Below are 25,881 nucleotides of genomic sequence, written 5' to 3' on the forward strand. Positions count from 1 at the left end.
TGTAAACATAACAGAGTTTAAAAAAAAATCTTGGTGTTTTAACAAATGCATATTGTGAAAAAGAGGAAGAATAAATTAGCTGGTTGCCTGTGAAGTAATTGTGCTAAAAACATTCATTTTTAATATATGAGAGTTCACATTTTGATTCATATACTTGCAAAAGAAAAGTGGGAATTTTTTCCTTAATGCTTTGACTATTTAAGGAAAGCTTTTGTGCTGTGCCACTCTGCTTTTAAGAAATTCCAGAGGTACAGATACAATTGAGGGTGAACTTGAATTTGTTCCGTGGGCACGGCCTTTTCTGTTGTGGTAAAACAAAGTTAGAATGACAACGGTTCTGAAGAAAGTGCTTCAAGACCATGTCCTGTTTCACTCTTTCCAGATGACTAAAATCACCCTCATTTCCCAAGTCTTACATCGGGGGAAGAGGATATGTGGTTTAAAAGAGTGGCAAGTACTAGTTAAGGTCAGCCTTTTTCTGAATGTGAACATTCAGTTTTGCTGCATGAAGATAGGGGCAGGTATTGTAGAGTAAAATTCTCATACAGAAAATGTCTGAAAGTAACAAATTAGGTGATTACCACAGTCTCCTTATCCACTGTCATCTTTAGTCGTCGTGCTTGTTTTCAAGGCTGTTTCGTGTGTTTGTTTTTAAATGCTGCTGTCTTACATAAGTCAGGCTACTTGCTTTAAAGTACCAGAAGAGTCCTATAATATTGAAAAAATTGAAATCCAAAAAAAAAAAAAAAAATGAAGTATGAATTCTGAGTCACATGTTTTAGATATGGTGTTAAACAACATAACACATTATCTTGAATGGAAGCTGTTACTACCTTGATGTCATCAGTTCAGCTTGACCAGAAGCAATGCCGACCTTTCACTGAGAATCTTTTAAACTGACCCCAAATGTCCCTATTCTTCTCAATGATTTAAAATGTCCTGTGCTAACTCTTCTATCAGTCAATATATATTTTTCAGTGTTCTTACTGAGTTTTGTTCTTTGCTTTTAGTTCTTTTCTCTGTTTATTTGCTGGTTTATGTTTTATGAAGAAATCCACTTTCAGAAGAAATAGTGACTTATTTTCTGTGGGTGTTTCCTTCTTCACTACTTTAAGAATTTTCAAGTATAAATAAATTGTGAGAATACATATGTGTGCAAGGAGCATGGGGAAGAGTTAACTAATTTTTAAATTGAAATGAGGGAAATACTGGGCTGACTCTACTGGTGTTTTTCAGAGTGTTCCTCAATTTAACAAAGCAAAGCACTGAGTTGTATTTCTTTCTAACATAGATGTTTAAAAACATCTTCTAAATGTAAGTAACAAGGACTAATGCTCAAAGTATTGTCTGAAAAATCTAGAAATATCTGCATGCTGTTATGAACGATTCTGTCTCTTTATGGAGAGTTGTTTAGGCTTTTTAGAAACTCATTAATTTGATTGTAAGTGCCTCACTGTTATCAGGAAAAGAAGCTTTAGAAAATGGTTTCAGAATGTGTCATTTTCTCCTTGTTTTAATCTGAGACAGTGTGTGGGCATGCTGGTATTTTAAAAGGCTAAAAATGTTGTACATATTGCTGTGTCTTCAAATATGAGGGAAGATTACAAACAGAAGTTTTCTTCAAGCCTCCGTCTGAAATTCTGCTTTTCTTCTCAGTAGTAATTCTTAAATTTTTACGGAGGGATCTTTCAGTCTTTTTTTTCATTTTCAATTTGTTGTTGTAATTCAGCCAAACAAATGCTTTAAAAGCCAAGTCAGCTTTCTACCATGTTGATCTTAATATTTAATGCTTTATAAAATAAAACCCTGTGTTTTAATTTTAACTGGTTTCATTATTTTTTTATGAAATGATTTGCGGTATTAGACTGTCATTTGGTTTCAATATTAATATATAACATGAACTACGTGGGTGTCACTTATTTTCAGTAGTAAATAACTGCTTAACCGATTACTTTACTTTAACGTAGTTCTACTGTTCTTGAGCCTCGTGATCTGCATGTTCAAACAATATTTGGTGTGTGTTTTTGCAAAAATAGCATTTACATACTGTGTCATTAAAAACAGGTTTCATGGTGTCATGGTGGTCGGAATCAGGGAATGTCGTGTAGTTGGTTTCAAAATCCATCAGTAGGTTAATCATTAATTATTCTTTTTCCAGGAAAAAACCGATGAGGTTGTTTCAGAATTTGAATTTACTAGAATTCCTTTTTTTTGCATTTAAAAAACAGTTTGCATTTTAACCTTAAAGTGGGTTAATTTGGTAAGAAAAGGTACCTTTTCTGTTTGTATTGTGGCTTGTTCATTTTCTCATAAACTGTATTTGGTAGCTAAAATGTTGAAAGCAGTTTGGGAACAAAATGTCTGCTCAAACCATGACAAAATTGGCCACAATTTGCCGATTGGGCTGATAACAAAAGCCAGCAACACAAAATAGGTAGAAAAACAGTTTGTTCGGTGATGTGAGACCACTGAAGCTCTTTTTTGCATTTTTTTTTTTTTCATTCTGATGCTTATGTTGTGATGGAAATACATGAAGTCTCTGCTTACCATAGTTTCTGATTAACTATTTCATCTTTGGATTTCTTTGAAAACTTCAGAAAACAAGCTGCCCACTGGAGATCTGAGAAAAATTTGAAATAAGAGCCAGCTCTGCACCTAAACCTTTTGTTTTCTCTAGACCCCACTTGATTGTAAATATCCCAAAGCTCATATTTTGATCGTTTAAAGCAGCATTTAAATTCCATTTCCCCCACCACCCCAATCTTCAACACTGAATTGTATGGCTGTTACTACACTTTTGCAAGTGTAAAACAAAAATTCAAGTTTGCAGTTTAAAAGAAAAGTTCTCTTCCTGGACATATAGTTGACAAAAATGTCAACAGCTAAAAGTACATATTGGCTCTCATATCATCTTCACAGACTGTAAGCAACTATTAATGTTTTACATGAGACAATACATTTTTTTTCAAACGATAGAACGAGATAACAGCCTCCTCTCCCTTGCCTCTGCTGTTGTAACTTCTCATACCTTGTGTTGCCTCTGTGTGTGTGATAGTCTTATTTATTTATTTTTTTTTTTGGTCTTAAAAATCAGATACTCCAGGACAATAATTAGGATGAGGTTTATGTTTCTACTTATCTAATCTTTGTTTTCACAAATAAATACAAATAACTCAAACTGAAACTTGATGGCTTTGGTGATAATATAATAGCAGCCACGGGGAAATTTTCTTCATTTTAATGTTCTTTCACAACCCACATTCAGTTTCGGTAGGAAAATTATTAACCTTTTCAACAGCATGCTGAAATATGGGTTCACAATAGACTCCTGAGTATGATTTGCAGGTTTTGGTTCTATTTTGAGATTTTGGTGTACAGTTTTTCTCTTTTTTTCTCTTTCTTTCGTTCGTTCATTCTCTCATACCAATTGCTTTCTTTGACACCAATCACAATGACTTAAAATCCTTCACTTGATATCTTTTTAATGTGTGTACATTATACAGTGTTTGCATTTATTTTTTATAATGAGAAGGGAGAACTCCTATTTCCTTCTCTCCTACTGATTGGTTCTATGGAAGAGGACATATTCTTTATTCTCACTGTTTTTCTCCACTCTACTCCTCATGTGGAGGTTGGGAGTCCTCCAGCCCCATTTAAAAAAATCCAGTTGAGCCACATTTCCCCGAGGGCACCTGGCTCCATGTCAGGCATCAGATCTGACTCCTGTCTGCCTCCAGTGGCCTCGTGTCTGTGTCCATCACCAAAGCAAGTACCCCGGTTTGGGCTTGCTGTCCTGAAGTTCTGCACAGCCTCAGGCTTCCATGGGAGGCCTGGGTGACGGTGTCTCCATAGCTGACTGCTGCTGGGGCTGCAGGTCTGGAAAGGCTATTGGAGGGAGGTGATCATGATCTTGTTACTGTGGCTTCTTCACCTGAAACACACACGAGGGCAGGACCTGGGGCCAGAGAGGCTGGTGAGTAGGAGGATCTTGGATAACAGTTTCTGTTTTAGGCGTCCCCTTCTCCAAGTCTGGCTGGGACGGCCACACCTGCAGGGAGGGCCCTGATTGGGGTCGTGGTCCTGCCCCTCATCTGGCAAGCCTGTGCCTCATGTATTCACAGTCATCTTTTTCGTTTGATCCCCATCTATCCTAAGTCCGCACCCCCCCCTCAGTGCCCTACCCTACATGTTCCCACCATCCCTGCAAAGTTGAATATGGAAACTGAGAAACACATATTTTATCTGTAACAAATGTGGACATTTCCAGTATTGTAGCCTGGGTTTTTTTTTTTTTTCTTCCTCTTCTTCTGCTTCTCATACTTCCTGTATGAGGTTAGTTTTTTTTTTTTTTTTTAAATGATAAACAAACTATTTTTTTTTCAACTTTCTTGGGAGGCCTGGGTGTCTAGTGCCTCCTGCCTGCGTTGTTGTGAGCCTTTTGCTGGTGCTGTCTACCTGGGCACAGATGTCGGCGTGAGCAGAGCCTGAAAGTGGGATGTGGTGTTTTGCACCCACCTCTCCTCCCCAGGGTTGCAGTGAGGAGGGTTGAGCTGGTGAAAACATTTCTGTTCTATTTGAAAGAGACTGCGGTAGAATTCATGGCTAAGTGTTCTGTGCAGGCAAAAGGAGTTGAAGGATGGAAGGCAAGGGGGATAGGGGCAGGGATGGAGCGTGGCCAGAAGAGACGTTTGATGTTTAGGGAGAGATCACTGGTGCAGATTGAATATCCCACAGTGTTCAGTCCCACGCTGTGTGGATGAGCAACATCTGGAAAAGGAGATTAAGGGATGAAGCATGCCAACATTTCTCCCCAGGTCACCCCAAAAATGTGTTGAAAATTCTGGACGGCTTCTGAGTTGCTTGCTCTTTCCACCCCTGGTCGAGATCTCAGGAGAGAGCGTCCAGCAAGTAGCTTGGGTACAGTTGACTAAGTGTGAACATCAGTAGCCAGCCGCATGGCCAACCTGCAGTCACCCATGGCCCTGCATACAAGAATGTCACTAGGAGCAGATATGACTTGCCACCAGTGGTTGTGTGTATCGAATCACCTGGGGGCTGTGAAACACACATCCCTAGGACCCAGCCCCAGGGTTTCCTTCTTAGACTATCTGAGGTGAGGCCGGAGAATTTGCATTTCTAACAACTCTCAGGGAAGGAGATGCTGCCAGTGCTGAGACTCCCGTTGAGAACCACAGCCTAGAGCCAGGGTGGTTGAAATGCCTGAAAACCATGTCTACTGGAGTCTGCAAGTTGTCTCCACTTTTTTCCTAATGTCCCTTTGTGTGCCCTACCACAAACTTAGAATCCACACCAGCCTCTCACAGAAGCCTTTTTGCATTTCTCAGTAACTGCACAGCAAGGTTACTTGTCATCTTGATGTTTTACCATGTCCATCAGACTATAAAGTGGCTAAAATGTTTTTGAGGTTTGGTTCTTTGAAATATGGGTTTTATTTTACAGATAGTGAAAGGGTGAGTCTGTAGTGTATGGTATGACTAGACTAGGAAACAATCTACCAAGGGCTGACCCTTGGGTTGCTGCCCCTTGACAATTTTCACCTTTACTATAAACTAAGGGAGCTGTCATAGGTTCTTCCCTATACAGAGCACTCTTGACGGAGGTGACACTATCTTAGAAAAAGACTCCATCTTATGTGTCAAAAGGCATCATGCCAACAAGGAACAGATGACCACCTAATCAATAAAGACCACACCCAACCAGATAGGGACATCACCAGCTCTTTTCTACTATCAGTCCTTGCCAGAGGTCTCAGGGCTATAAGAAGAGCAGGATTTCACCAGCTTGAGATGGTCGTGTTAACAGAGCCTTGCTCTGTTGTTGTCGTGATCAGCACCCGGCATCTGTTGCCAAAGACTCTGCCCACATCAAAGACTCTTGATGTCTGTCCGGAACAGGCCAGGACACTCTCATCCACGTTGCTCTCGTTGGATTGGCTCATTAACCCTTTCTTCTATCCCCTTCTGACTCTTTTTTTTTTTTCAAAGCCACATTTATGTTCTTTTATCCCCTTTCTCTCGATGTTAAATGTTACTGTTTCATGTGGAATGTTTAATATAGCATTTATATATTGATTAAATTAAGGACACTGCTGTGTATGGTTTGCAATATTGACTGACTTGCAGAGTGGCTTGAGCCTGAGTACTCACAGCTCTGACTACCAACTGAACAGGACATACTAAGGAGAATCACTTCCTTGGGAACTCCATGTAACTTGTGACTTTTGTGATTGAAATAGCATCGGTAGAAGTCTGACCCTGTGGAAAGACACAAATGTGCATGGACCTGGCTATGTCTGACTTTGTGCTGCTCAGGACACTCTGCACCCAAAAGTGAGCGAGCCTGGAAGACCTCGGGGGTCAGATGTTTGAAGGGGCTGCTGAGTGTCCTGGCAAGCAGCAGAGCCTCACCATCAGTTTGCTGCACGGAAGGATGTGTCCCTCTATTTCCCTGCTAGTTTTTGAATTCCCTTGAGCTCCGATCTTTCCTAGGTGAGAGAGATGATCCCAATAGCACCAACCTGAGAGGGCTGGGGAGATGTTTGAAGGAAAGCTCAGCTGGGGAGCTGTAGCTGGCCTATGGTACGTGTTTGGGTGTGTGTCCTGGGACTGACACACTCTGCTGACAGGGGTATTGAAAGTCCCCACTCAAAGACACAGAATCTTCCTGACCAAGTGTAGGTCGGTAACGATGCGTGGAGCACTTTGCAGAAACTGCTTCTCAGGGGAGGTCCCCTTGAAAAGGTGCTAAGTCTACTCAGAGATACGTGGCTGGAGCTCTAGACGCGGGAGCCTCTGTCAGAGACAAGGGCCAGGGGACTCAAGTACTGCTGCCTGGCTCCCCTGCCCTGACAGCTCTAGCAGCACACAAGTCTGATTTATACAAGAAACCCATCTCATATCTCCCTAAAATTAGTCTATGATAAGCAATATACATTTCCTGAGTGTGCAGTCTAGGTTTTAATATTCTGAAAAATAAAAACAGTGGACTCCTGAGAACCGAACAGTTTGGCAGTTACTGAGCAGGCTCCATCCTCCTTGGCAATTCTTTTGAAATCTCAAAAGTTGGCTTCCTATAGTGTTAGAATCTGACGTGAGTCAAGATGGACAGGGTGTGAGTTCCTCACTCGTCCCTTTTCTATGCATTGAGGAAGACCTCGGTGCTGCCAATGGGGAAGAGTGAGCTCCAGTGTGTTTTTGCATGTGACTGACTGGAAGCTCTGGCTTGGGCTCTCAGCAGTGAGGTATTGGCAGTTCCTTGGATGTCATAGCGAATCGAAGCTTGTGGTCTTCACTTCCTCCTGCCTTGAGACTTACTGCGCAGAAAGTAGAGGCTTGGATAGTTCAACTTCAAGGGCAAAACAGCCTGCCTCGGGGGTGGGACTGGGGGTGGGCATCTGTACCACTGCTTCTCTCCCCTTGTCAGTTTATCATGCCAGCAGCCTTCTGTCTGATCGTCATCAGGAACAGAAAGAGCATGATTTGGGAGCTAGCTGGGGAACTTCGTGAAGGTTGCCTGAGCTGCATTTTGGGCCCCTGATGAGGGCTTCTATTCAGGGTGATGTGTGTGACCCTGAGGCCATCTCTCAGATCTGGGGGGAAATGAGGTTGTGTACCCACAGTGGGGAGACCTACCTGGGGGCTCCTCAATATTAGACACCTGCAGGAACAGCAGGTCAGCCAAGCCAAGAGTAAGAGTGGCCCTGTCTGTGACTAGAAGCTTCTTCAGGGCTGCCTCAACACTGGGGTGGCACTGATGGTCTCCACCCACTCCCAGTGTACACTGGCATCTAGGAAGCTCTGAATTAGAGGCAAAACTTTTAGTTCTCAGATGAAGTGTCATGGGTTTCTTCAGTGATAACCAGACAGCCAGGCCAACGTAGAGCTGATTCATCCTTGCAAAACCTCCCAGACAAGCCAGCTCAGGCCTTGCAGTGGAGAACTGGAATTCAGAGTCTTCTCAGCTTTGGCCAGAAGCCAAAGGTAGGAGAGACCCAGGCCCCGGTCCCAGCTGTGTCCTATCCAGAGTGACCTTGGGAAGGTTGCCAACTTCCTTTTTCGGTGAGCTTTGCTTTCTTTACCTGCAAAGTGAAAGGTTGGTTTGATGATCCTTAAGGGTGGCCACCTCTCACTCTGTGACTTTGGCCCAAGGTCCACATGGTTGGGTGTTCCATACTGTAGCCCTCCTGGGCTATTGCATTTTGTGTTTCATCGCACTCAGAAGTGGGGGTAACTGGTGAGGGGCACGGGTTGGTAAACCACCTCTCTATTTCAGTGATGAAACTAAAGAAACCAGGTTTCCCCTTCCACCCCTACCGGCCACTGATGCATTACTTAGTTCCTGTTTCTCTTTGCCCACCCAGGAAGGCATTGTGTATGAAATCCTGGGCCCAGATGCTGGACTTTAAGCCACACTAGAAAATGCTAGCTCATAGGACTCAAAACGGGAAGCTGGCTTTCCCAACAGATTCATCTGGGCAGTGCTCCTCCCAGAATGTGTAGGGATCACGGGGCCAGGTTCGTCAAGACTCAGGAAGCTCGATTTTTTCACTGTCACTAGCCAATAAGGCCTTTAAGGAAAAAACAAATAAGACTGTAGGAGTTTGTATGGATCCATTAACTCACTTGTACAAGACATTGGGAAAGATACCGGGGTGGAGGGAGGAACAATACAGTTTCAAAAGATAAACAGAGACTGTCACAATTGCCACATGTCCTGGTAGCCAGGGCTACCGGCTCAGGAGAAGCTTTATTCCCTGGCCTGCAGTGCTGCAAGAGACCCTAGGAGGAGGAGAGCTCTGCCAGGCCCTGCAGGCTGGGCAACCCGCCTTCGGCCACATTTCCTAACACCACTCAGCAGAACCATGCCAGCAAAGGCCAGTGAACAAAAAAAAATACGGTGTGCCAAAAAAAAAAAAAAAGTTATGCCCATATATGTTCAGGAAGTGCACAATAATTTAAACAGCTTTCTTATTTCTTAACTTCTCTACGTCTTTTGTGTGCTACTGTTTCTTGTGAATGAGTCTCAAGAGGAAGGATGAAGCTTTTCCAAAATCACATCCCCTCATCTCATTTTACAGAAAAATTTGTGCCTAATATTAACCAAAGGAAATGGGGAGCGGCAGCACCAGTGGGTTTTCATGGTGAACTGAGGGTTGCGCCTTGGACAGGTTGTATGTGGAAGGGACGGCAGGGTTCCCAAGGAAGCTTTGCACGGTCATGGGTAGAGCTATCCCTTCTTCATCCATAGTGAATATGGCTGGAAATAGCAGGTGGTCTTGGATTTGACCTCCCTCCCATGAAAGTGCTGTCTCCGGTTTGCTCCTGGAAAAACTGCTTTCTCCCCAAAGTGTGTCTGAGCAGCAGATTTAAGCATGAAGTTGGTTTTGTGGGGCTACAGTATGGACTTTGGGAAGATGGTGCCATCTGTATTTCTGATTCTGCCGTCCCTCTGTCTGTCTTTGGAAGTACCCTTTCACGTGTTTGGAAGACGGAGAATGATTTTCTGCAAACAATGAGCCAAACCACGCTGGTCTCAAGCAGCAGACCAGTTATTAACAGAATCACAGTCTTTCTGGAGCTGCTGTCAGTCCTGTGCTGTCCTCAGGGACTTTGCTTGGCCAAGGACCCCACTTCTTAGCTACCCTTCCCTCTACCTCACCGAGGCTGCTTGGCCCAGGTTTATTGTGATTATTCGATGTACCTGGGAGGCCATGTCTCCCAGGGAGGTTCAGGACCTCATTGGGTTGGAATTCCATGGGGATCTCTCATTGGGTCTCTTTGGGCCCTTGGAGAGGGGAGTGCAGGGCACCACCTGGGCAAACACCTGTGCCATCCTGTAAGTCCTTGTGTGACTCTTCATCCAAGTCAATGGGGGCATGTAGGGGAAGAGCCTCAGGGCCCACCAGGAGTCAGACTCTGACCAGGAAGTCTGAACTGAGTCAAGTTTTCAATAAACACACAGGCTGGCCCCAAACAAAGCAGCAGGCTTTTGGGAACATCTGCCTTCTCAGTCTCTTCTGAATTCTGTTTATGTGGACACCCCATGTCCTGCACCACTGTTGCCGCCAGCAATGTTTGTTGCTTGTCAATATTTGAATAGATGCTGATAAATTTGATTCGCTGGCTTATTGTGGCATTCATGATATGTCTTTCCCTTTTCAGTCTCCATGTACTAGACTAGAGCAACTGTCGGTGTGGTTGGCAGTGACCTGTGTTTTTCATGCATGTTTTTGTTTCAGAATAACTGGGAGATGAAACAGGAAGCTCTATGACACACTTGATCGAATATGACAGACACCGAAAATCAGGACTCAGCCCCCTCCAGCACCTCTACCTGTTGCCCGCCGATCACAGACGGGATGCAGCTGAAAGATTCCCTGGGGCCTGGTTCTGACCGCCCGCTGTGGACTCTGAGGCCTCTGCATTTGCGGGTGGTCTGCCTGTGATATTTTGGTCATGGTCGGGTCTGGTCGGTTTCCCATTTGTCTGGCCAGTCTCTATGTGTCTTAATCCCTTGTCCTTCATTAAAAGCAAAACTAAAGAAAACAGAATTGTTTGCTTATTAGCTATATTTAAGCACGGAGTGAAAGGTGTTTGAGGGAACCCTGGTATTACCACACAGTTCGTCTGACATCTTTAAATGTGTGTTGGGCTTGACTCTCTCATAACTCAGCCACGCTTGCCTTGCTGCTTCTTATATCTCTCCCAGATTGCTGTAGAGTCAGTGTGGGCAGACTGACATTTGAGAGAAACGTTGAGCTTCATCTGGAAACCTCTTTTCACACCCACCCTGATCGTGGCCTATAAACTGTGACCCCAAGATCTCCATTAACCTCGGGCTTTCCACTAGAGACATCTACCATCTCTGCTGCCTCCCTCCCCTCACACATCCGTTACTGCTTCACTTATTCATCCCATAAGGATTTCTTGCGGGCCTGCTGTGTGCTGGGTTCTGGAGACAAAACAGTGGGTGGGATTAACTCAGCTCCGGTTCCCACCCAGCACCTCTAGCCAAGTCTGAGTGGGCTCTGCTGAAGAAGTGTTGGGCACACTGCACAGTTCATCATGGTAAACGGCTCCGTCCCATTTCACTTAGATGCCCCGATTTCCTAAATGCTCTCTTGAACTCTGACACTCTGGGACTGGCACCTGAACAGTCCATACAATGGTGAAATAGCGAAGCCTTCCTTCTGTGTAATCCCACTCTCTTCCCCAACCTCAAGCAGGACAATTTGACCCCCTCCTGAGGACATGACCAGAGAGGCCATTAGTAGGAACCTTCCAGAACTTTCTGGCAATCTTCACTTTTAAGCTTAGCAAACATCCAAGAATAATTGTAAATGACCATGTTTACTGTTTTGTACTTGTTGGAATTAGTTTACCAATAGGCCATGATAATGATCACAAAAGCCACTACGTGCGTGCAGTGTTCATTGCAATGCATATCCAGGTCTCAGCCCAAATGCCCCCTTCTCAGGGAGAATTCCCTGAGCACCATGTCCTGAGAGAACCCTCCTTCCTCCCCACCGTTTCTCTCTATCTTGTGATTTTATTTTATTTTTTTCATAGACTTACCATTATCAGCACTTATTCTGAATGTTCAATTATTATCTGTCTGTCTCTCACTCCACTCCCAAAATTCTGCCCTAGAAAGGCAGATTGTGGTCTGTCTTATTTCCCAGTCTGTCCCCGGCGTTTGAGATCTGAGCCTCATCAACAACTATGGGCTGACTGGGTTCATCGTCTCATTACTTCTCAGGCACACTGAGATGCTGAGCAGCCCAGTGCTCTGACTATGTTTGGCAGATAAGGAAACTGATCTGAGTCTGGTGAATGGCCTCACAAGGGTGAGGACCCAGGCTTTCCTCTGGGACATCACCCAGCAGAAAAGGGTGATCATGAACGCTCTACTGTCTGGATAGTCAGGTTCTCATCAGAAACCAAACTTTGCCTTGCTGATAAACTTCCTAAAGTTCCCATTATTTGCCCCCATCCTGGAAGATAAGGACCACTGTGTTGTGGAGGGAATTAGCCTCAGCTGGGTGTCTCTGGATGCTACTTTTCCCAGAAGAACACTAAGAAGAGCAGATGAGATGAATACAAAGATTCCACCTTGCCCTGAGATTCTGCTGGTTCTACTTGGCTAGGTTCTAGCAGAAGAGAAGGAAGTGTACAAGGGTTACATGTGCAAGGGCAGTGTACAGGGGTAACATGGACATCAGGGACAGTCCTCCTGAGGATGTGGGGAGCCAGGCCCAACTGGGGTTGGCAGAGTTGCTGACACACACCTAACTCTGGCCCCTCTGGATACACCCTTGTCCAGGTGCAAGGGGCTCCACTGGGAAGAACATCTCCACCCAAGTGATTACTCTTCCTCTGTGTTCTTGAGCAGGATGAAACCATATGCTCTACCCATTTCCCAGTCTCACCCCCAGGATTATTTATGACCTCAAAAAGATGGAAGTCACAGGCGCAGGGAGGACCAGACATAACCCATATGGTGCCTGCAGGATAGTTAGTTCACAAGGATATTAGGAGAAAGAGCAAAAGAGAAGTGACCACACAATTCTAGATGGTTAAGGCAATAGTTCTGACCCTGGCCAGACATTAGAACTACCCAGGGGCTATGAAAAATCCAGACACCCAGGATCCGCTTGGACCAATCACATCAGAATCTGGGGAGTGAGGGGGTGTAGACATCTGTATTTTTTACAACTCTGCAGGTCATTTCAATGCATAGCCAAGACTGAGAAACACTGGTCTCTCAATGTACCATCCACTATGGTAGCTGTTAGCCACAGATATCTATGGAACATATAAAATGTGGCTTGTACAACCAAGGGACTGAATTTTAAAATTCCTTTTTATTTTAAATTTAAATATCCACATGTGACCTGTGGCTGCCATATTGGACTATGCAGATACAGAACATGTCTATGAGCACAGGAAGTTCTACTGGCTAGTGTGGTCCAGGGGAACCTGGAGTCCTATAACTGCCAAGTAAAATCCTGCTAAGCCTGAAGGGACTTGAAGGTAATTCTGTCTGTTAACTTCACTAACAAGCCCTCCTGTCTTGGATTTGCTGTATATTTTTCATGTATGTTTCAAGCCAGGGCTTGTGCAGCAGCAAAGGCGACAAACTTTCAAAGCACTGCACTGTAGGACTGAAAAGCATTGAAAATACAGTTATGCACTCAATGATGTTTCTGCATATACAATAGCGGTCCCATAAGATTATAACAGAGCTGAAAAATTCCTATCACCTAGTAATGTTGCAACTGCCATAATGTTGTAGCACAATGCATTATCTTTTCTATGTGAAGACACGTTTAGATGCACATATTCTTACCATTGTGTTACAACTGCCTACAGTATTTAGTGCACTGAAATGCTGTATAAGTTTGTAGACTAGGAGTAATAGGCCATACCATATAGCCTAGGCATGTAGTGCGCTATGCCATCTAGGATTGTGTAAGTATACTCTGTGATATTCGCATTACAACGAAATTGCCTAACGATGCATTTCTCAGACTGTATCCTTCTCATTAGCAATGCACGATTGTATCTGTAAAAATCTAAGGCCCAGACCTAAGTACTTTGGTGTTCATTCCCTTGGTTTACTCAGTTTGTATCTATGAAGACCCAGTTCTAGAAAGGAGCTTTCTAAATTATTGTTTAGTTCGTGTAATCCAAGAATTTACGAGACTTTTGGAAAAGCAGAGTGCTGGAAGTGCCACCTTTCGGAGGTCACGGATTTAGTCAGGTGGCCCAGCAAACTCGACTCGTTGGGGTTAGAGATGGAGAATTAGAACCAAAGCTGAATCACTTTCTGCTTATCACTCACAGACTGCCAGATTTTCTTTTTTTGTTGGAGGGAAAGCACCTTACAACAAATAATAATACTAGTTTGAATTTCAGAGCTTTCCCTTTTTCAAAGCACTTTACCATCTCTGACTTATTTTGTCCTCCCAACAAGGCTGTAAGATAAGGAGGGGAGGGCTTTTTAGAGCCTGTCTAACACCCTAAGACAGAGCTTAATATTGCTGAAAGCATTGAAAAGTACAGGTTTTGTTTTCGCATCCCTGGCCACACTCAAGTACTTAGTGGCATAACTTGAAACAAATTGACATAGATTTTTAATCCTACAGTGGACTGTGTTTTTAAAAGGCACTAGAGCTTACATTTGTTCCCTTTGGTTCCATCCCAGGTTTCTAACCCTTGTGCCTACATTTTTGGGAGCCATTTCTTCCTCAGAACTTTGTGTGATCTGCGAATTTGGTAAATATGCCTTCATTTACCATGTCTCCTTCCAAGGTATTTTTTTGTTTTGTTTTGTTTTGTTTTGTTTTTTGGAAGGAGTAGCTCACTGCAACCTCTACCTCCCAGGTTCAAGTGATTCTCCTGCCTCAGCCTCCCAAGTAGCTAGGACTACAGGCACCCGCCACCATGCTCGGCTTATTTTATTTTATTTTATTTTATTTTTTGTATTATTAGTAGAGACAGGGTTTCACCATGTTAGCCAGGATGGTCTCAATCTCTTGACCTCATGATCTACCCGCTTCAGCTTCCCAAAGTGCTGGGATTACAGGCGTGAACCACCGTACCCAGCCTCCAAGGTGTTTTTTAAATGGTGAATGGGACAGAACACAGGACAGAGCCCCATGGCTCTCCACGAAGAAGGTCCTGTGTCACTCCAAAGGATGTCCCCTGTGCAGAACCAATCACGCCAGGCTGACATCCTCGCTTTTGGGTCCTCAACCTTCTCATGGGTAGAGCTGCAGAGTCATTTCAAACCATACTTGACTGTGGGCAGAAAGCACGGAATTGTCTGTCCAACTGGGGACTCAGGAACAGCCTGACTGTCTGCAGCAGCCACAAAGGGAGCAAAGGCAGGCAGGACTTCCATGAGCCAGGAGGTGGCCTTCTTTGGAGACGAGTGTCCTGCCAGTTGCAAGTCCTCTTGGTCACACCATCATCTGGCCCATCTTTTTTATCTTAGATCGAATAGGGTGAGAGGTTTTCAAATGCTTTACTGAAATCAAGACACACTTTCTGGGGCATTCCCCTAATCGACTGTTCTGGTGAAGCTCGTCAAAACAGGAAATGAGGTTAGCATGGAATGACTTTCTCTTAGAGAACTTATGTTGCTTCCTTGAGACCACCACTTTCTTCCCAAAAGCTTGTGAGCCTTGTTTCGTGTCTCCTCTGGGTTTTTTTTGGAACTTGGAGGAAGTCTGTTCTTCTGTAGTTTTTAGAATCCATTCCCCTGGAAAATGGTGGTGGTATTTGCTTATTCCCGGTCTTCCAGACTCTCTCCTTTTTCCTCCAGTATCTCTAAGATGTTTGCAAGTTTGTCTGAAGTGAGATCTGCACATACTGGAACTATAGCAAGAATGGGATTGAGCCACATGTTCTGTGCCCATGACCAGGCTGACAGGGCCACATGCGGCCTCCCTGGCATGGGCTTTAGGTAGCTCCTTCCCCTGAGAAGCTGTTGGATCCACATGTTCTCACTTTATCAAAAATGGCAGGAAGAGAAAACTAATCTGGTGGAGATGAAACTTAGTGGGAACACTCCGCTTTCCTCCCCTGCTCCGTGTGTGAGCACTTGGCTCAGAAATGCACTGTGGCTGAGACAGCCCTATCTGGCTTCACCTAAGCCGACCCCCGTGTTGAGTTCTTTAACTCAGTTATCACAGCAATGAGGCTTCAGAGCTAGACAAGCTGCATCATGCTGATTTTTGCTGAGGTTTTCTGACAGATGGCTCTACTTGAAATTTCCAGATTTAAATGTCTGTTTTATTAGAACTAAAGTACTTTTGAGTCGTATTTGCTTTCGCGCAGTAAAAGAGAGTCCATGAGAAGGAATAGCTGGCTTTGCCTCACAGGTGTTTAGGGAGGACTGCTGTCTCCAATGCGAAACCTGGATTACCTTTTGGAGAGTCACCTACTTCTCATGATGCTCTTGTTGCTGGAATCATGGTCTGTTACATGCTTTACATGACTTAGCAGAATCTTGAAAGCTGTCCTGAGTGCTCCTGCTGGAATGGGGTAGATACCAGTTCCCTCTCCCTTAGTCCCGCGTGAACCTCAGCCTCACTCTACTCAGATCTAGGGTACTTAGTATGTTCAGTGGTGATTGTCTACTTAGATGGATTAAAAATGGGCACCTTTATAATCATCCCAGCCACCACCTAAGATTCTAGCTTGCTCTGGAGACATTTTTGGTGGCTTACAATGTTATTTTCCAGTGTGCATAGGCAGGCCCCAGAGGCATGGTGATCATCCCTTTGTTTCAGTTAAGAAAACTGAGTTTTAGTGAGGACAATCAATTTTTCCCATATCACAAAAATGGTCATGTGATGCTGTATCCCATATTTAAGTCCAGAGTGGTGAACTTCTCCCTATCCCTCTACTATGCTGCCATTTTGTATTTTGTAGATGTGTAAAATCAAATGTCATTCTTCCCTAAAAAGGACTGTGAACGGTAAGCAATAGTTGGGAAGGGTGACACCAGACAATGGCTGAAAACAGGGCGACTGAAAGTTGACTGATGGGTGCTGAGTGCTTGGCACCCCTTCCTGCTGCAGATTCCACTGGAGTCTCCTCAGCAGGGGACACCGGTGGCCCCCATTGGCCCTGCCTCCTTCCAGGGCTGTGTGAGGATCCACATGGGCTGGGATGAGGGTGGACGTTGTTCTGCAAAAACTGCCCAGTACTCAAAAGTGATGTTGTGGCCGGGCACGGTGGCTCACACCTGTAATCCCAGCACTTTGGGAGGCTGAGGTGGGTGGATCAAGAGGTCAGGAGTTCGAGATCAGCCTGGCCAACATGGTGAAACCCCGTCTCTACTGAAGATACAACAAATTAGCCGGGTGTGGTGGCGCGCACCTGTAATCCCAGCTACTTGGGAGGCTAAGGCAGGAGAATCACTTGAACCCAGGAGGTAGAGATTGCACTAAACTGAGATTGTGCCATTGCACTCCAGCCTGGGTGACAGGGCAAGACTCCATCTCAAAAAAATTAAAAAATTAAAAAATTAAATTAAAAAAATTGATGTTGCAGGGTCAAAAAGGGAGAGGCCCCACCCGGACCCCTTAGCACCGGAATCTGCACTTCAGCAAGATCCCAGGAGTCTGTCACAGTTGCTAGCTCTGCTCTTTATATTCACCTCAGTTAGGTGCTGAGTACCTGTTAGAGGAGTGCATTCGGTCTTTATTCTTCAGAGGCGCTGGTCAGAGGGTAGAGACATCGGACAGGGACTCCTGGGCCCCAGGCAGGCCTCCCCGACTCAGCTAATGGGGATGGAGCAGAGGATGGAATGTTTGAGAACCACCAACATGCAGCAAGGACATTAGTGAGAAATGAGTTCCACCTGCCAGAAGGGAATTTGAGAAGGGAATGCACAAATACCATCGAAAACTATGACTCTTCTACCTCCAGCCCTTGCCACCAATTCCTATCCCATTATTTTCATATCTGAGAGGGTTGATAGTCAGCAGACACACAGACTCTGTAAGCATTGTCCCTGGTCCCCGCAGGCGAGGTGACCATGTACCTGAGTTCGCTCAGGGTGGTCCTGTCCATGCCTATTAGAAATGAGTTCATAATGCCTTTCAGCTCTGCCTTTCACTCTCGGGCATGCCCTCGCTTGACAATGCCTATCTGGTTTGGATACCCTCACTTTAGAGTACCTTATATCTGCTATTATATTTCCCCAAGAAGTTGCTTTACGAACACTGACTCCTCAACACACGGTCATCTCTAAAAGGAAGGGTGTTTGGCAGTTCCTCGACAGTTCTGGAAAGGCTGCCTTAGTGGAAGCAGAGTCAGCCATGGGAGGGTGAGAATAAAAGTGTGCACTCAAGCATGTGTGTGTTTGGGGTGCGTGGGTATGGGTGTGTGACAAGGTCATATGGGTTCTGTGCACCTTAATGTGTGATACAGGTGTGGGTGCAGAAGAGGACACAGGTTGTCTGGTGTGTGGGTGCCCATATGCACATGGGGTGGTTGTGTGTGTGAGTGCACATCTATGGTATGTGTGTATAGCTGTGCATACATGCCTGTGTGTTTAGAATGTTTGGTGTGGTATGGTGTGTGGGAATGCATGGGTGAATATAAGTGTGGGGGTCTCGGTGGATGTGTGCATGGATGTAGTATGTGATGTGGCTGGATGTGGGTATGACATGTGTGCAGTATGAGCATCGGTTTCTGTAGCTTGTGTGTGTATGCAGTATGTATGTTTGTGGTGCATGTGCATTGTGTGTGGCTGGGTGTGGGTGTCTATGTTGCATGTGGAGTGAGGTGTTTGTGATGTGTGTGGGTGTGTGTGGTGGGTATATGCTGGTACCTGTGTGCATATGTGTTGGTGTGTGGAGTGGCTGTAGGTGACATGTGATGCCATGTGTATCTCCTGAGCTTATGTGTGGCTGTCCCCAGACCCACTGCAGACTCAAGCATGGCTCCACGTGGCACCACCACAGGAGAAGCCTCTGTGCCCTGGGAGCTGGTGGGGAGAAGGGTCTCACTCTTGCCTGTCCCTGGGCATCCACCATGGCTGCACTGGGAAGCCACCGGGTGCAGTGGTGTTGCTGTGTGGGTTGGGGCCTCAGGCCCACAGGCAGCAAGCATAGACCAGATCCACCCAGCACCCTGACTGTTGAGGACGGACCCTGGCTGTGTCTCTGCAGCCCAGCTAGCTCCTGCTGCATAGTCAGGCCTCTGGAGAGATGTTCCCGGGGAGGAATCACTGAATGGATTTCCTTCCTCCTGCCCTGTTTGGATAGGGACACTTGTGGATGCTTCTGGCTCCAACTTCTGTGTGCAGTGGCTATGACGGAGAAGAGATGAGCTCCCTCTCCAGCCTTCTGGGCTGCTGGCATCCCCTATATGTTTCTCCTTGGGGACACTCTCAATGAGGCCAATTCCGGGCTGCTGGGGGCTTTTCCTTCTGTCACTGAGGGGCCTCCACAGGGATCTGCCTGGCTGCAAGATGCTGATGGGTGGAGGGGTGGCCCACCTGACCTCCAGGAGCAGGAGCTCCCTGCCCTGTCCCTCACCTGTTGCCCCTCTGGAAGAACATTGCTCTTGTTAGCTAACAACCACCTGACTTTCCTTGATCTGTCTCTCCCTGAGGCAAGAACGACCTAGGTCTCAAGACTGAAGATCAGTGCTGGGGCCCCTCTTGGAAGGCTGAGGAAGTGGAGAAGTGCCCAGGTCTGGTCTACTTAGCCTTCCACTAGTTGTTGGAGCTCTTTGAGCCTTGGTTTCCAAACCCAAAAACTGGGAGAATGACACCTACCCCAGCAGCACGGGGGGACCTTTGCAATAAGGTGCGAACCCACTCAGCATGATGCTTGGCACAAAGCACAAAGCCAATAAATGCTGGCTATTATCACTATTATTTTAATTCAGAGGTTCAAATATTGAGAATGAAATAAATATACCAGGAAATAGTAGCATTGTGCCATCAGAAAAATACTCTGATGGGGTCCTGGCGATTTTAGTCATGAAAATAAAGTATCAGAAGAAAGACAAGATGATCTAGAAAGAAGGGATGCCAGCAGTCTTAGAAAAAACAAAAAATGAAAACAAACAACAAAAAACAAACTGGTGGTGGACAGTGAGACAACAGGAGCAAATACAGGACCAGCCAGCCAGACACTGCTTCCTCTCCCTTTGACAGGCAGGACAGGGGCCCACTCCCAAATCTGCAGGATCAGACACGATAGATGAACAGTGATTTGCCTGAGTGTAATTATTGTGATGTCTTTCTTTTCTTGAACTTTTAGCGTTGTTGGTAAACAGGGTGCATCCAGAATTGTTTTTCTGAGAACTGACTTTTGAGGAAATAGGGGGAAAAGGGGTTTTTATTAGCTAATTTTCAGTCTTGTGCATGACTCAAAACCTTCTTATTCTGTTTCTTAACTTTGCTTCAGGAGACCCTTGACCAAAAAGTAGCTTTGTTTTTAATTGATGAAAGAAAAGTCATTACGATGTGTAAGTATGCCAATTCAAACACGGCAAAACTTGCAAAGACAAAGTGGGGGTGGGGAAGTCATTCTGAAGAAGATTTCTGAGACAAGAAAAAGAACCAATCCAAATCCCCATTTGTGTTTTCTAATGAGAAACTCCTCACACGCCATTTCCCTGCTGACCCCGGTCCTACCTTGACCACCTCGCCCCGTTTTCGTCTGTTATAACTTCTGAGATATAGTAATGGAAGTAAAGAGTAAGCTTGAGATACTTTCTCAGCATTCAAGGTGCTGCCTTCCTTTCTCCAAGCAGGAGGCTGACATAGCCACCTTTATTTACAAATGCCGTAATCGACTGTGCAGGATCCTTTCGTGAGAAAGAAGAATAATGGCAGGGAACCATCCCAGCAAAACGAAGACCTGGGCTCCACCGCCAGCTTTTCCCTCGAAGGTCATATTTCACCTCTGCCCTGTAATTTCCTGAATTGTTCAGTGAAGATGTGACTTCTTGGCTTCCAAGCTTCATGGAGGTGTTGTCCAAACACAAGGTCCATAAAGTGCTTTGGAAGGTTTGGAGGAATAAAGAAACTCTCTTGATCCGAAGTTGGGACGGAGTCTCATCAACATTGTAGCCGATGATGGCGAGTGCTGGAGGGTTCATCAGACCTGAGAGCAATCCCAGCCTTCGAACCACTCTCTCCCCTCACTATTCATTTGTGTCTGTTCAGCTGAATGCTGGCAGACTGTCTTTCAAATAATGCTCCTGTTGGAAAGTAAGCTGAGGACATTGAGAATAAATATCTCCAGTCTTCTAAGCTGTATGGCAGTGTCGATGGGACCTCTAAGGAAGTTTCTCCCTGCCATCTTAGAAGGAGGAGGGAGAGGAGAAGGAAGCAGGAGAGATGGAACAAATTGCTGTACCTTTTTAAAAGATGGGATTGAAATAAATCACAAAGAGTGTTAAAACAGGCAGCTCGTGGGAAGCCAATTGCTGACACTCTCAGGCCCCATCCTTTCCTCCTCCTCTTCCTTTCAGAATAAATTAAAGAATGGGCCCAAATCCAAGTTGTGTGTATGGTATCTTTATCTGATTGACCTCGTACTCCTAATAATATCTTATCTTCGCTTGTAAATCATTAGCACCCTTTTCCGTTCTCCCGGCATGTCACTTCTTTAACTGTTATGAACACTCACAGGAGTCCGCTCTGCAGACAGACAAAGCTACTGCAAGGGTCGTCTGTCATTCATTTGGCCATTTGGTCCTGAAGGCCTCAGCTGGCTTCACTAGCAAAGTGTTTCACACATTCCCATAGCTCTGCAACAGCCGCTTCCCCAAAGCAAACAACCTGAGAGATCAGGTAAACACTGAAGAATGGAAATTTCATTCATTTTCCTACCTGCGTCCTCTCTGGTTGACAGAGAATATCAGTCAATGCAAGATTTGTTGAGAGTGGTACATTTGAGGATTTATTTGTAGGCTGTGTTAATATACTTTTGAGAAATTCAGTTGTATCTAATGAATGCTTTCTTTTCCCGTTTGATTCATTCCAAGCTATTTAAATTGGAAAACTGTGTGCTATTTCAAGATGCACTTTCAAATTCATGTTGTTGTGATGGTGCTTGTTGTCACTGCTTTTTGTTGGTTGGTTCTTGTTTCTACCCGGCCCCTCCTCTTTGGGCTCATGTGGGTACAGATGAGATTCACAGTTCCCTAGCCAGATGATCCACAGAAGTTTTTCAAAGACTGCGTGGGTAGCGTTACTGAACATAGTTCATACGTATGGGTACGTGTGTGTGTTTCTAACCTTGCAAACTCCTTGCAAAACTACATAAATACTTGTATGTAAGTTGTGCTGTACATATGAACATGCCTTATTATGAGAAAGGTCGATTTTAAAGTATTCCTTCCATGGGTAGATAAGTCTTCCCTGATGATAAATCATTACAGTTACTTTCACCTCCGAAACCCCTTTAGCTCTCCTCTCCCACTCAGCCCCTGTAGAAAAGGGCTCCCTTTATTAACTGCCCTACTTGTTGGAAGTTGGGGGCTATTTCTTTAAGTCTAACTTAATATTTCTTGTATTTAGTTCAAACTGAAAAATTCTCACGTTTACTGCCGGATGGGGCAGGGGGAAGCAGCGTCTACTTTAAATCTGTTGCAGCACACGAACTTAAATGACAAAACAAACACAGAAGACTGGAAAGTCAGGGACCCTCTTAAAGAAAAGCTTACAAAATCATAGTGTCCACGTGAGGCACGACTTTCATATCCTTTATCTAAGTGTCACATGATAGGGCGGCAAGTTGATTCCCCCAGAGCCTGGATGATAGAAATATTTGTGGTTTGATATGCGTCAGTGCTTATGTCTTTGGCATAAAATGCAATCTCCTTTGTTTCTTCCCCAAATTCAAGAGTGCATCTTTCCATAATATTGAGAATAGAACCTAACATTTATTGAAAATCTATGAGCATATTTTATCAAAAAAAAAAAAAAAAAAAGCACTTCCACATACTCAGTAATGCCCAGTGAGGCAGATAATAGCTTCATCCCATCTCACGATGGTGAAATGAAGATCAGAGGGAGCCAGTAACTTATCCAAAATGACCCCCTTAGGAGGTGGCAGAGCCCATACTCAAAGTCGGTTTGTTTAACCAAACTGCTTACAATGTCAACTTAGTTTGCAAAACAGCCCTATGTGGTTGGTGGTGTTATCTGCAATTCATCATCAACACACCAGGCCCATGGCAAAGCTAAAAGCAGCGCTAACAGCCAGAGTGACCAGAACAGGGTCTCCAGAACAGGGTCTCATCGTGCTGCACCTGTGCCAGAGAGAGAAGATGAGCACTCCAAAGTGTTTTCATGCACCTGGGGGCCTTCCTGTCCAAGTGCAGTACAAATATTCTTTGTGCCACATCTTAAAGGAATCCTCTTACAGAAAGGGCTTCCCCTCTGAGTGGTAAGACCCAAGACCGGGCTGATGCCTCTTCCTTTGCTATGAGAGACCTGAAGGCAAAGTCTGCCTGGACTGACAGAGATCGATGTGGCCTCCATCTGTCTGTGTGTCATGACAGAAAGGCGGTGGGAAAACTTGGAAAATGGGAACCCTCACTTTCCTGAAATTCCCAGCAGTCAGTTCCAAGAATTGTAACCTTGAAGCACAGGAAAGCAAGACCCTCAGCCGGGAACATGGAAACTTTTGTCGGGAATTCTCTGAGGTCCTGACGAGGTGACACAGTGGTCAGATGTTCCAGATTCAACATCAAGGCCGGTGGGGGCGGCACTGCACCGGTCACGTCAGGAAGAGCAGTGTAGTCAGAGAGTGTGGCAACCACCATACGCCTGGTAGACAGCTCATTCCATCTGCCTTGCACATTTTCCTACTTCCGCTGAGCTCAGAATGGGGAAGATCGAACACGGTCTGCTCTTATCACCCTGAAGACTTTTAAAAAGGCTCTGCACACTCACACAAAAATCGGGAACTTGATCACTGCGGCCTGACAATGTGTTTTGAAAAGGCGGGGGTGCGGGGGGGCTAGTCTTTCCCTGAAAGTTCCCATCCATTGTTGAGTAAACATCATAAATCTATCACAGAGAGACAGGCTGCCTGTGCTCAAATTACTGCCTGCTACAATTTTAGCTTCAAGTTTTAATGCCCTAAACATGAATAACGTCGTATCCCAGCACAGGTCTGATTAATGAGGCAACTTTGCCAACTTCAGGGTCGGAGAGTGTGTCCCCACCCCCTTCCTTTTTTTTCCCCTTGTGGCTTAGTAACCATTTCAGCAAATTTCCCCATTAAATATACAAGGCGACTGAGTGCAATAAAAACTAAAGGATATGGCAGATAAACACCAGCGTCTCTCTGGGCAGACCTCACTGGCCAACAGAGCAGACCAGCTCAGGTTTGCTGGGAGGAATCCAGAATGTTCCATCATGAATTCCAGCACGAAAGTCATGCACGCATTGCCATTTGCTGTGGGTCATTTTCAGTCTGTGGGTTACACTTGCAGGACCGTCTGCTTTCCGAGCTGTCATGTGGTTTATACGTGGAACGCCACTCATGCCCTATTTGCACTTAAGGTGACCAATGGCTGGCTGAAGGTCATGCTCAGGAGATGATCCAAATTAGCGTGTAATGTCCAACCTTGAAAGGAAAGAAGGAAGTTTTATCTTGCCCAGATGTTGTCTGTTCCCCAAATAAGATTGCGTGTCGCTTGAATAATTCCCGAATAGGAGCCCATTTGTTAAGCACTTAATGCACACTGGGCACTGAACAAGAAATGCAGAGGAGTCCCCAGGACTTGCTGAGTCTCCTAGATACAGCAGAGATGCTCTGCTCACAGGAGCTCATTTTCCATTATCTCTAGGTTTCTCACACGACCAAAGCTGAGGCTAAAAGGGTGGCACAACTTCCCCTACTCTGGCTGCAAATTCAATATTCTTAAGCCATAAGGCATCTCTCTTTCCTCCCTGTCCTGTTCCTATTCTCAGTCTCTTCATGAACACACACACACACCCTTGTCTACACTTGAACAGTAGTCTGGGCCCGTTACATCAACAACACAGCCACAGCAGAACCTGGCTTCGTCCAAATTGCAGAGATTTTACATCTAAATTTCCTATGCTATTGAGACGTTACAGAACCAATCCTTCAGGTGAGTTTTGATTTTCTGTTTAAGCCAGGGTTCAGCAAACATTTTTTCTAAAGGCCAGATAGTAAATATTTTAGGCTTTGCTGGGCTGCATAGTCTCTATCACAACGGTTCAACTCTGCCATTGCAGCATGAAGCAGCCACAGGTAATACATAGAGGAATGGCAGAAGCTGTGTTTTAATACAACTTTATTTTTAAAAACAGGCAGAGGGCCAGATTTGGCCTCCGGGCCATAGTTTGAAACCCCATAGTTTGAGATCTAAGTCACTAAAATTGTTATCAGTAATCTAGGGTTTTAGACATTGGATCTGTCTAATCTATCTGAAGTAATATGGGGGGCCAGGACCATTGTAGCGAGGCTGTGGAAGTTCACAGCTGCTTAAGAAGCACTGTGATCAACATTGCTCCTTACCCCAGATGAGCCAGGCCAGCAGTCACAATGTGTGCTCCATGAGGAGAGAGCAATAGGAATTTCACTAGAAAAGAGTTCTCTGGACTAGTAAGTTTAGAAAACCTTGGGCTGTTATTATCATTGTTATTATAACATTCCATGATTGCAGGACTTCTCAGGGCTTTCAATATGCTGATGAACATGAATCTTCCTAGATATTCTGGATCTCTAGGAAGGAAAGGTTTGTGTGCAGAGCACGTCTGCACAATAGTCTTTAGGAAGACTGATCTGGCTCCTGTCCTAAAGATTCTCATGCTGTCTTTTTTTCTACCTCTTTTCTCAACTGTCCCACTTGAGGGTACTGGCCGGAATTGCTGCCAACCATACAATATCCAACTCCACCCTCAGAGCCACACTGCGGTCCCACTGGGGACTTTGGTGGCCCTGCCTCCCTGCAACCCCAGGTACTCAACTTGGAGGGTGTGGAGAGGGCAGGGTTGGAGTGCAGGTTGCTGTGTCTCTTTCCGTCATTTTTATCACCAGCTGCTGACCATGCTTGCTTAAAGGTGTGGTATTTATGGACTCCTAGAATCTCCCAGAACCTCACAAATACCCCTGGGCTCCTGGTTTGAGGGACTAGATGGGAAGCCCCACTCCCTGGGAGAACACAGGCCCAGAGCTTCCTGGAACTAAGGCAGGAGCAGCTTGGTCAGGGAGTGTGAAGACTCTGACAGAAGCATGCGTGTGGGACATTCATGCCTGGAAGGCCCTCATCACCTGAGACCTTGGTGAGGAGGCGGGACTTGGAGAAAAGGAGTCCCTGCTGTCGTGGAAAAACCAGC

At 45.2% G+C, this 25,881-nt stretch overlaps 1 long non-coding RNA gene across 1 annotated transcript in view; it reads left to right on the forward strand.

Annotated features, from left to right (window-relative positions):
• Window positions 1–10,570, forward strand: part of LOC103241254 (uncharacterized) — a 65,383-nt gene extending 54,813 nt beyond the window's left edge. The window contains exon 2 of the long non-coding RNA XR_500380.3: window positions 10,259–10,570. This is a non-coding gene — a long non-coding RNA (uncharacterized lncRNA). The remainder of the gene's footprint in view (window positions 1–10,258) is intronic.
• The last annotated feature ends 15,311 nt before the right edge of the window (window positions 10,571–25,881 follow it).

This window comes from Chlorocebus sabaeus, chromosome 14, assembly GCF_047675955.1.
Source record: "Chlorocebus sabaeus isolate Y175 chromosome 14, mChlSab1.0.hap1, whole genome shotgun sequence".
Taxonomy (NCBI): domain Eukaryota; kingdom Metazoa; phylum Chordata; class Mammalia; order Primates; family Cercopithecidae; genus Chlorocebus; species Chlorocebus sabaeus.